We start from the raw sequence: 9,767 nt of genomic DNA, 5'->3' as shown, positions 1-9,767 counted from the left end.
GACTCTCGTGCAAGATGCATTTTATTATAAGTAAACTTAAACGTGTGTTTATAATATTACCAGAAGGTATAATAATTACTTAGCACGCGACATATTAAAAAAAAAAAAAAAAAAAGAAAAAGATCAAATATTATTTACATAAATATACGTTAGAATGCGAGAAATAAATTGGCGGGAGAGAGAGAGAGAGAGGKAGGTGTCCTAAGGCGTCTTCTTTACCGAAGGTACAAAAATTCTAAGGAAGAAATAACAACGCCTCGTTAAAATAAAATTCATGACCAAGTATAATAATGCATATATATAAAGTACATCATTGTAAAATGTAGTTTTTCTTTTTTTTTTTTTTTTTTCCCTTTTTGATTTATAATCATATAATTTTGAAATTGGCATTAGGTAGTCAGTTCGTGATATATTCTTGAAAATCATTTCTGTTGCCAACAGCAGCAGCAGCAGCAACAGCAACAGCGAGGTAGTAGCAGTAACAGGGACAGAAGAGAACATTTGAACAGAGAAGAGTAGAGCAAAGTAGCAAGAATGCAAGAAGCACGTGGATATGGGAGCGATTTGATTGGTCGAAGGAGAGCAATCACGTGAAACGCACGAGGTTGCCGGGTGGAGCATGCGCACTACCCACGCCGGTTCGATATCTCGCGGTGCGCACTCACTGTTAGAGGAAACTCCTCGCGAACTGTACGATTGAAGGAGCGGTGCGTGGTGTTGTTGCTGCTCCTGCTGCTGCTGCTAGTGGTGTTGCTGGTGGTGGTGGTGGTGGTGGTGATGGTGGTGGTGGTGGTAGTGCTAGTAGTGGAGGGATGAAGCATAGAAGTAGCGTGTCGAGATAAAACTCGTTTCGATTGTCAAAGCAGACGTTAAGCGAACGTGGAGAGGATCGCATTCCCGCGAATATTGCCGTTTTATATTTCGGTACTCGCGTTTAACATAAAACACAATCTATCTCTCTCACGCACACACACACACTAATATATCCAACCACAAATTTTTAACAGATATCCGTTTCAAGATTAACACCGTGGTACAATTATTTTGAAGGTACGAGTATTACTCGTAATGCTGAACCCGTTCCGAATAAAAAAAACGTCGAGGTCGTATAAGTCCTTCGTCGATACGTGAAATTCGTACGACTATGAGAGGAAACGATAGTAATAATAATAATAATAATAATAATAATAATAATAATAAATAAATAAATAAATAAAAAGAAGAAGAAGAATAAATGATACGACCATTGATCTAATTACTCTGTCAAATCCCTCGTTAAATTATTTCAAAATATTATTTTTAATTCTCTCGCAGAAGGTACGAAAGAAGAATAAAGAAAAAAAAATACGACAAACGGCACAATTCATGTCTTTATCGTGCGTAAAATACGAAAACAACACATATCCTTCGAGAGAAAAAAAACAATTGTCAATTTTCTAAGAGAATTATTGTCGTTATTTATATATAAAAGAAATTTTTAATAATTACCTCGACGTTGTTCGCTGGGTTCAAAACTCGACAAAAATACGAGAAAGCGTGGGAAAATAAGACTACGCGAGTTCGTGAGTGCGTCAAGAGGAAAAAGGAAAAAAAGAGAAAAAAAAAATATTGGAGTAGACACACGTTTTACTGCCAGGAGAAAAGAAGAAGAAGATATCAATACGATATAATTTTTGTAACCAACTATCCACCCTCTTTGTCCCTTCAACGGCCCTTTGGCTGCACCGATCTCACTTAACGTAAAGAAATACGTAAGTAATCTTGACGAAATTTTTAAAAAGGGTCTAACCTGTTTCTATTTTCTTTTTTTCTTTTTTTTTTTTTCTTTCTTTCATTCTTTCTATATACACGTTTCTTTCAATAACTTCAAAGTACCTATTTATTTTAACCTATGTATATATAAAAGCTTTTAGAGAGGGGAACGGTACATAGAAAAACGTATAAAATTATTTCGAGTTTAAAGGGTGGTACACTTCCTTTCCTTTTCAACCCCTCAGTCGATCGAACATCTTGCGTAACAGGAATTACTATGGATTATACTGTGCGACACATTTTATTTTCTAATATCATCTCTTATTTTTCCTTATAAAATTTATATATAAATTTAAATATATATATATATATTTAATCTTATTTATTTATTATTATTTTCAGCAGATCGCATATAATTAGTTAATTTGTTATTTTCTAATCGATTTATTATACGTAATAAAGAATTTTAATTAATATATCACATATGGTACATTGAATTTCAATAATTTTTCTCGAAATATGTTTATTTCTCTATCGTATGCATGTACTTCATTATAAGATTAAAATGCAATGCTAAGCAAGCGTAAAGATGGCGACATAACGTGTAATAAATGTCTCAGACGAGAAGTAACACCATGACTTTCTTAATAAAACGTGTCATGGGGTATTAACTTTAAGTCATGATCATTAAGTGCATAACAAATTTATTCGAATCGTTAAGGTTTCTTTGATGTTATTTTTAATAAGAAAAAAGTTCATATTTAGTTAGAAGATAGGCGTTTAGTATCGTTTACTAATACCTATATACGCACATTTATTACATAAAGATTTATGAAATATAATTGAGAGAATCCAAAAGATAATGTTTTCTTTCTAAATACGTTGGTATATATTGCATCATAAATATTATAATTGATTTATTAATTATATCGGTATGAGAGAATTTCAAAGTTTCCATACTTCTTTTTCATCTGTAATATAATAATTAATTTTATAAATATCATTTGTGCGCGCGCACAAATTTCAATACGGGTCTTTAATAAATATGAACAAAATTGTACAATTGTCGTAAACGATGATTGATATTATATCTGAAATTATTTAAAAACAAAAAAAAAAACAAAACAAAACAAAAATGTGAAATTTTAATTAGAAATTAGCAAATTGATTATTATGAACGATTCGAATATTCTTTCAAGGCCTTTAGCCCTCGTTTCTTCCTTTATTGTCAGACCAGATATACACACATACAGTTGAGAGAACAAAGTACGTTACAAATCTCTCTCTTTCTCTCTTTCCCTTCCTCTAAGAGAGAAAGAGATCATAAATAATCATTTGACCCAGTAGCCTTCAACAGTACAGTACAGATGGTTCCATCCTTGCCATCCTCGTCGAAGATCCGACCAGTTCATTTTTAGGATCTCACCACACGAATATAAATCTTTTAACGCTTACGTCTATACGATCGTTGGTTGGCGAATTCGTTTTATGTTACCAAGGCTATTTTCAATTGTTATTTTATTTATTTTGTTATTTTTTTCTCGCTGAAAAGTGATTACAAAATTTGGTATCTCGATCATTTAATATATTTGTTTATTTATTTTTACGAATACACACACACACACACACCAATTCTTGATGTTTGATCCTAAGAGACATCATTTTTATTTGATTTTTTTATTTATGCGTATACTTTCTTTTATTTTTTCGGTGTTATAAAATTATTATAAAATTATATACCAGGAGATAAGAAGTAATAAGTCTACTCTAACGGTACAAGAGAGTTAAATTTCAATATCTTTTACACAATTTGAAGTACCTTCTAAACCAGAATAACGGTACTCCCCTCGTCATCTTCATCATCCTCGTCGTCGTCTTCGTCGTCGTCGTCGTTGTCGTCGTTGTCGATGAAAATTGTGTGTAATAGACTTATAACGTAAATACATCCATCGAGGCTAGAAATCGAGAATGAAAACAAGACAATTTCCATTAATTATAGTTTGTTACAGATACTATAGTTTAATTCGAAACAAGACAATTTCCATTAATTATAGTATGATTTTTTTCTTAAACGATAACAAACAGGGTTTTCCTTCTTTTTATTTCTTTTTTTTTTTTTTTTTCAGATTACCTCGATACGATGATGATTGATATGACCGATCGGAAACTTTTATCGTAATAAAATAAATTCGTCGAATCTGAGATATTTTATCACGCGCATAGTTATTTATAGTTTCTACGTTAACCCTTTTTTTTTCTTTTTCTTTTTTTTCATTCCAATTGTAGGCCAACTCGTGTATCGCGTAACAAATCAAAATTGTCAAAGAGAAATCGATAAAGGCAAATACAATTTGGAATATTTGCATTAGCTTTCAACACATATACCTATATATACCATATATATAATTATATAAATAATACATACGCGTGTACGATTTATTCTTGAGCGTGAAACGGTGAGAATTATGAAGAGATTTAAATTAGAATTATTTCCTTGGCATTTAATATAATATATTCGAAAGAGACAAAAGTCGTTAGTATTTATAAACATTACTAATGTAATCTAGTATGTCTCACGAAGCAAACGCGTATCATTGTATTTTGAAATTTGGAATATTTCGTTCTGCGAGGTGTTCGTTATTTTTACATGAAAATCATTCTTTCGGAAAGTGTTCGTTGTCCAATTTCTTCTTCAATGGATCTCACCCACCACGGTATATTAAGTTTATCAAGAATTATTTCCAAAATTTTTTAATATCCACGGTGTTACAACACCTATTTCAATTTGATTTGTGTTACGTCACTCGCTCGAACTAAAGTCCGCCTAATTCTATTCGCATCTTTTTTTTTTCCCCCTTTGCACATTGTCGCAGTTTAAACATAAGATATTTTAGCGACGCAACTTCTGCGTTTGCACAGGGATTTACATATTTAGATTTATGAAAGAAGTGTAAAAGTATACGAGAGAGAAAGAGAGAGAGAGAGAGAGAGAAACGTGATTCTTTAGCGAATCGTGAAAATGTATACTCGACGATGATTCCAACTAACGGCGTATGTTTACATTTATCTTCACGTACATACAAATATACATAGATTACACGCACATAATTACATACACATTTATCTATTATACACATAAAAGAGGAAATAGAGAGAAAGAGAGAACGCATAGAACAAAAAGATAGACAAAGTTGTATCTCTATCTTCTACTTGACGTGATGGAGATGAAAGACGGACATTTTTTATACAATATACTCTCGCATTATAATATTATGTTAGTTCTTTTTATAGAAACTTTAATGTGCACTTTGACAGATTTGTTAATTCGTAAATCCTTCGGGATATGCCAGAAAAGGATATGCAAATTTAGTCAAGAGTAAGTACACACATATATAGATAGATAGAAATAAATATAAAGAGAAATAATAGAAATAGAAATAAAAAGAGAGAGAGAGAGAGAGAGACAGTTTGTCTCGATTGGCACATCCAACTTTTCGTTATATAACTGTCTACTACTTTGTATGCAGTGGCGTTAACTTTCGACAGTATTCAAGTATTATACATGCATATGTATGAATGAATGTATGCAGTAAGAATGTGTCGCGTGAAAGTTACATATCGAGTACATAATAGATATACTATCGATCGATACGAAAAGAATCGACATTCTTTTTAAGGGTAGACGAGAATTCCAACCGGTTTTATTTTAATCTAACTAAATAATATCCGGAATATAAGAATAAAAATTCTTTTTTCTATACGCGATAGATTAAAAACGTTCGAACGTTTCATTTTATCTTCAAATAATTACATACACGCGTAATTACGCGAACATATACCTATTTATATTTATAGAACGTTTTTATTCGATGAACAAATTCCTTTTTCTAATGTAAGATCGTTGTTGGCCGTTGGTTGGTTGGATGTATCTACATAACTTCCGTGATTCGTTAGGGGGTGGAAGAATTATTCTAGATGATCTCTCTCTCTCTCTCTCTTTCTCTCTCTCTTTCCTTTTCTTTTTGTAGAAGTTACACGAGCGGAACCGAAGCTCTAGAAAGTACTTACTCCTCTCATTCCTATTATCTATTCGTTGTTTTCAAAGAGGCAACACATCTGCCTATCTATCGTGGTATGCAAATAAAGAAAATCAAGAGAAAAGGATAGATGAAAGAGAGAGAGAGAGAGAGAAAGAGATAGACATATATAGTAAGTGATTAATTGAAGAGAACACGCGTTATAATATTGTCTAATCTTTGATGTATTGCATCTTGTGGACGCAGAAGAAGAATGAGAATAAGAATAAGAATAAGAAATAGAAGGAAAGAAAAGTGTTATGATAAGGGTTGTAGTCGGCTCCTGACCTCGTGACAACGGAAACGTAAATAAATAAAGCTCGTTGTCCGTTAGTCGCCTTCAATGGATACGGTACGACGAGTATCACCGTGTAAGTTTAATTTTAGCTGGCATTCATGGGAGTGACGATAAAAAGGAAATTCTCCCTTTTCCTTTCTCTTTTTCACTCTCTCTCTCTCTCTCTCTCTCTCTCTTTCTTTTTCTTTCTTTCTTAACAAGTTTTATCATTTCGTGTATGCGTACATGTACATATGTTTGTATGCGGTATGTTAAAAGATCTTTGGATGGTGGTGGCTCGTACACGGAGGCTCGTTCTAATACGATTAACATAATTCACATTTGTAGATGTGGTTTTAAGATCGGACCGGTCGTTGGTGGTCTTCTCACAGTGCTCTCTTTCGTTTTTTTTATATGTATGTATAAATGTAATAAATATAATTCTCCGCGCGATAGAAAAATATAATATATTTTTGTTATTTTGTTAATCGATGAAAAAATATGCGTGTCGCTTATTAAAAGGATCGTGTAATATTTAATTACTGTTAAAATAATATCGATATCTTTATTACTTTTGTAGAAAACAACTTTGTAAGACCTTATTTGGACCCCACCGTGTATATAAATCTTTTCTTATTCTCAACCCCACGAGATTTAACCCAAGATAAGAATTATCTTGGCACTATGTATGTCGAACAAATTTTCTTTGGGCTCTTCTTCTTATTCTTATTCTTCTTCTTTCAATCTCCCAGCGTGAGTTTCTCTCTTTTTCTCTTTCTTTCTCTCTCTCTCTCTCTCTCTCTCTTTTTCTCGTTTTAACTTACAACGACCGGTTATTTCATTCGGGTAGGTCTACCGATGAGTACGATGATGGTACTTTCTTTTTCCTCTTCTTCTTCTTCTTCTTCTTCTTCTTCTTCTTCTTAAAAATAGAAAGAACTAAAAAAGTTGAACCTAAACATGTGGAATGATTTCTTAAAGGGGTGATTTACTCGTCTCTTGCATATCGTCCTTCTGTCGTTAATTTCTTTCAAATCAATCATTCGCATCGAAGAATAAAGAAAAAAAAAAAGAACAAAATTGTTTAAGAAGTAATAGAAAAATAAAGATGTCGAGAGAATAATTGAAAAATCATTTATTCCTATTTAAAAAAAAAAAAAAAAAAAAGAAAGAAAAAAATCATAAACCTACGCGACAGGTTCATTTNAAAAAAAGAAAGAAGAAAGAAAAAAATCATAAACCTACGCGACAGGTTCATTTGTCATCATTACAAATTTATCCCTTTTACCACATTAATTTCTTTTTCTTTTTTAAATTATATTTCTCGATTTATATCTCAAACGACACACACATTTTTTCTCCCTTCTCTTTTTTCTTTTTTTTTTTTTTTATAAAAAAGGAAAAGATTATACAAAAAAAAAAAACATTTTCAGTAATTGTCAATTAGTATAAATTAACGTATCGTGCAAAACGCTCGTAAAGTCTTCTTACTATCTACCTATCTATATTTCTCTCTTTCTCTCTCTCTCTCTCTCTCTCTCTCGTGCCATTTATTTGCACGCAAGTCAGACGTTTCGAAGCATATCGGACATGGCTATCCATTGAGTATAACTCACTAACGACAACGTGCACCACGTACGCGTATATTATGTGTATTTCATTTTTGTCAATTATTTTTCTTCTTAATTTTTTCTAATGGCTATTCATTCTTTCTCCCCTCTCCTATCTCTCACTCATACATACATATATATATATATATATACACGACAAGACCAGCAGGCTCTTATTCTCATTGGAGCGTGCAAGACGAACGACCGATCAATCCCGAGATTTCCTCTGAAACCGGCCCAACGACTCTCTAGAGAAGTCTACTAGAGTAGCACGCTTCTCTGCTATGTCTCTTATGTGTTACCAACCCCCTCAATCCTCCCCCTATCCCCCCGTTACCCGGCTCTACCCCTTTAAGTATTTTACAACTTTCGTATACGTGTGTCTGTGTACATGGTATGCATATTTGTCTCTGTGTCTCTATTTGTATTTGCATTGTAGACGTTTATGTATATGCATTGTACATAAATATGTATATATGCGTGTGTACATTTGTGTGCGAATTGTAGATGCGTGTGCTCTCGTGCCCTAGCACCTACGTGCACGCGTGTTTTCCGGTCACTCATCTCTCTCTCTCTCTCTCTCTCTCTCTCTTCTATTCTCTTATTTTCTTATTCTCTTTGCGTCGGGAGAACGCCCATACCTGAGGGCCCCAACGGANTCTCTCTCTCTCTCTCTCTCTCTCTTCTATTCTCTTATTTTCTTATTCTCTTTGCGTCGGGAGAACGCCCATACCTGAGGGCCCCAACGGACCCACATGAAGGAGTTAAAAGAAAAAGAGAGAGAGAGAGAGAGAGAAAGAGAGATGAATTAGATTCATAGCTAAATCTACACACGCAAAGTGTTCCTATTTCACGTTTTGCTTCCGGAGAAAGTGCCGGGGGCGACTTTTTAACGAATTATTTATTTTTCTTTAACACTTTTCTTCTTCTTTTTCTAATGTTTTTCCTCTAACTTTTATAGTATTCAGGTTGTCCCATTAATTCCTTTCTTCCTTTTTCTTTTTTTTTTTTTGATGATTTTTTTTATTATTATTAACGGAATACCATAATTAGCTTTAGGAATAATCCTTTCTAATCTATTTAGAATTGTTTGAAGATTAATTAAAAAAAAAAAAAAAAGAGAAATTAAATTGATATTACCGATGTGACGTAAATGATGCATATACGAAATATAAAATGTACAGCTAATTCATATATCATGCAGTTTTTTGTAAGCTTTCAAATTGCATTTATATTAGAATGATTGCTAACATGTGTACGAAGAGTGTACTAAAGTTAACGTCTCTAATCGATTTGCAATTGTATTTGATAACAAAAATTACGCGCACACACACACACATATATATATGTAAAAGAAAGTGTTAGATATACAAATTAATCGAATTGAATTTAGAATGATTAGCTCTCTAATTTTGTTAATCATAATTATGTAATAATATACACAAAACGTCTAATGTGATTACGATTATCAAACCACACAGACGATAGATAAAATTATTTAATAAGAACAAATATGTTATTCGATAAAGCTTTTATCTCAGACTGTCTCCTAATTCGTCTGCTGATCTCTCCCTATTTCTGGCATCATTATTTCTCTTTTCCTCTTTTTTGTCTCTATTTTTGTCATTCCGTCTTTAGAAATCGAAAGAGAATATATAGATATAAGTATAACAGTAATAACAGATCATATTCGAGCTACGTTGTTCAATAGACTACCGCGTGATTCATGAGGATTAGCTTCAAACACATGGCTGATTTGTGAAAATGAGAATGAGTTGAAGATAGAAATGAATAATATGCAATACGTGTCTTCTTTTGATCGATGACCGAGGTCAAAATGAACTAACTATCTCTTGTTTTAAAGTAAAGCCCCGACTTGGATTAATACGATAATACGCGCGACATAGCGTAATTTTTAATTAAAAAAAAAAGAAAACAAAAATATTCAATATAGAAATAAAAATCGAGCTTCCAAGAATGTATATCTCTTTCGTATCGTAATTTCTTTTTTTTTTTTTTTTTTTTTTTTTTTTCCCTTTTTGATTTATAATC

The 9,767-nt window shown here is 32.5% G+C and overlaps 1 protein-coding gene across 2 annotated transcripts in view; it reads left to right on the top strand.

The window, feature by feature from the left end:
- Positions 1-369: 369 nt before the first annotated feature.
- Positions 370-9,767, top strand: part of LOC106785016 (protein phosphatase 1 regulatory subunit 3B) — a 35,205-nt gene continuing 25,807 nt past the window's right edge. The window contains exon 1 of one of the 2 annotated variants that reach the window (XM_014745114.1): positions 370-1,751. The gene's annotated coding sequence lies outside the window, so the exon portion shown is untranslated. The remainder of the gene's footprint in view (positions 1,752-9,767) is intronic. The other variant, XM_014745115.1, reaches the window with a different exon arrangement.

Source organism: Polistes canadensis, unplaced genomic scaffold (genome assembly GCF_001313835.1).
Source record: "Polistes canadensis isolate GaletaPanama2010 unplaced genomic scaffold, ASM131383v1 scaffold_43, whole genome shotgun sequence".
In the NCBI taxonomy this organism is placed as follows: domain Eukaryota; kingdom Metazoa; phylum Arthropoda; class Insecta; order Hymenoptera; family Vespidae; genus Polistes; species Polistes canadensis.
Note: the sequence above shows the minus strand (reverse complement) of the source record. Positions and strands in the feature narration are given on the sequence as shown.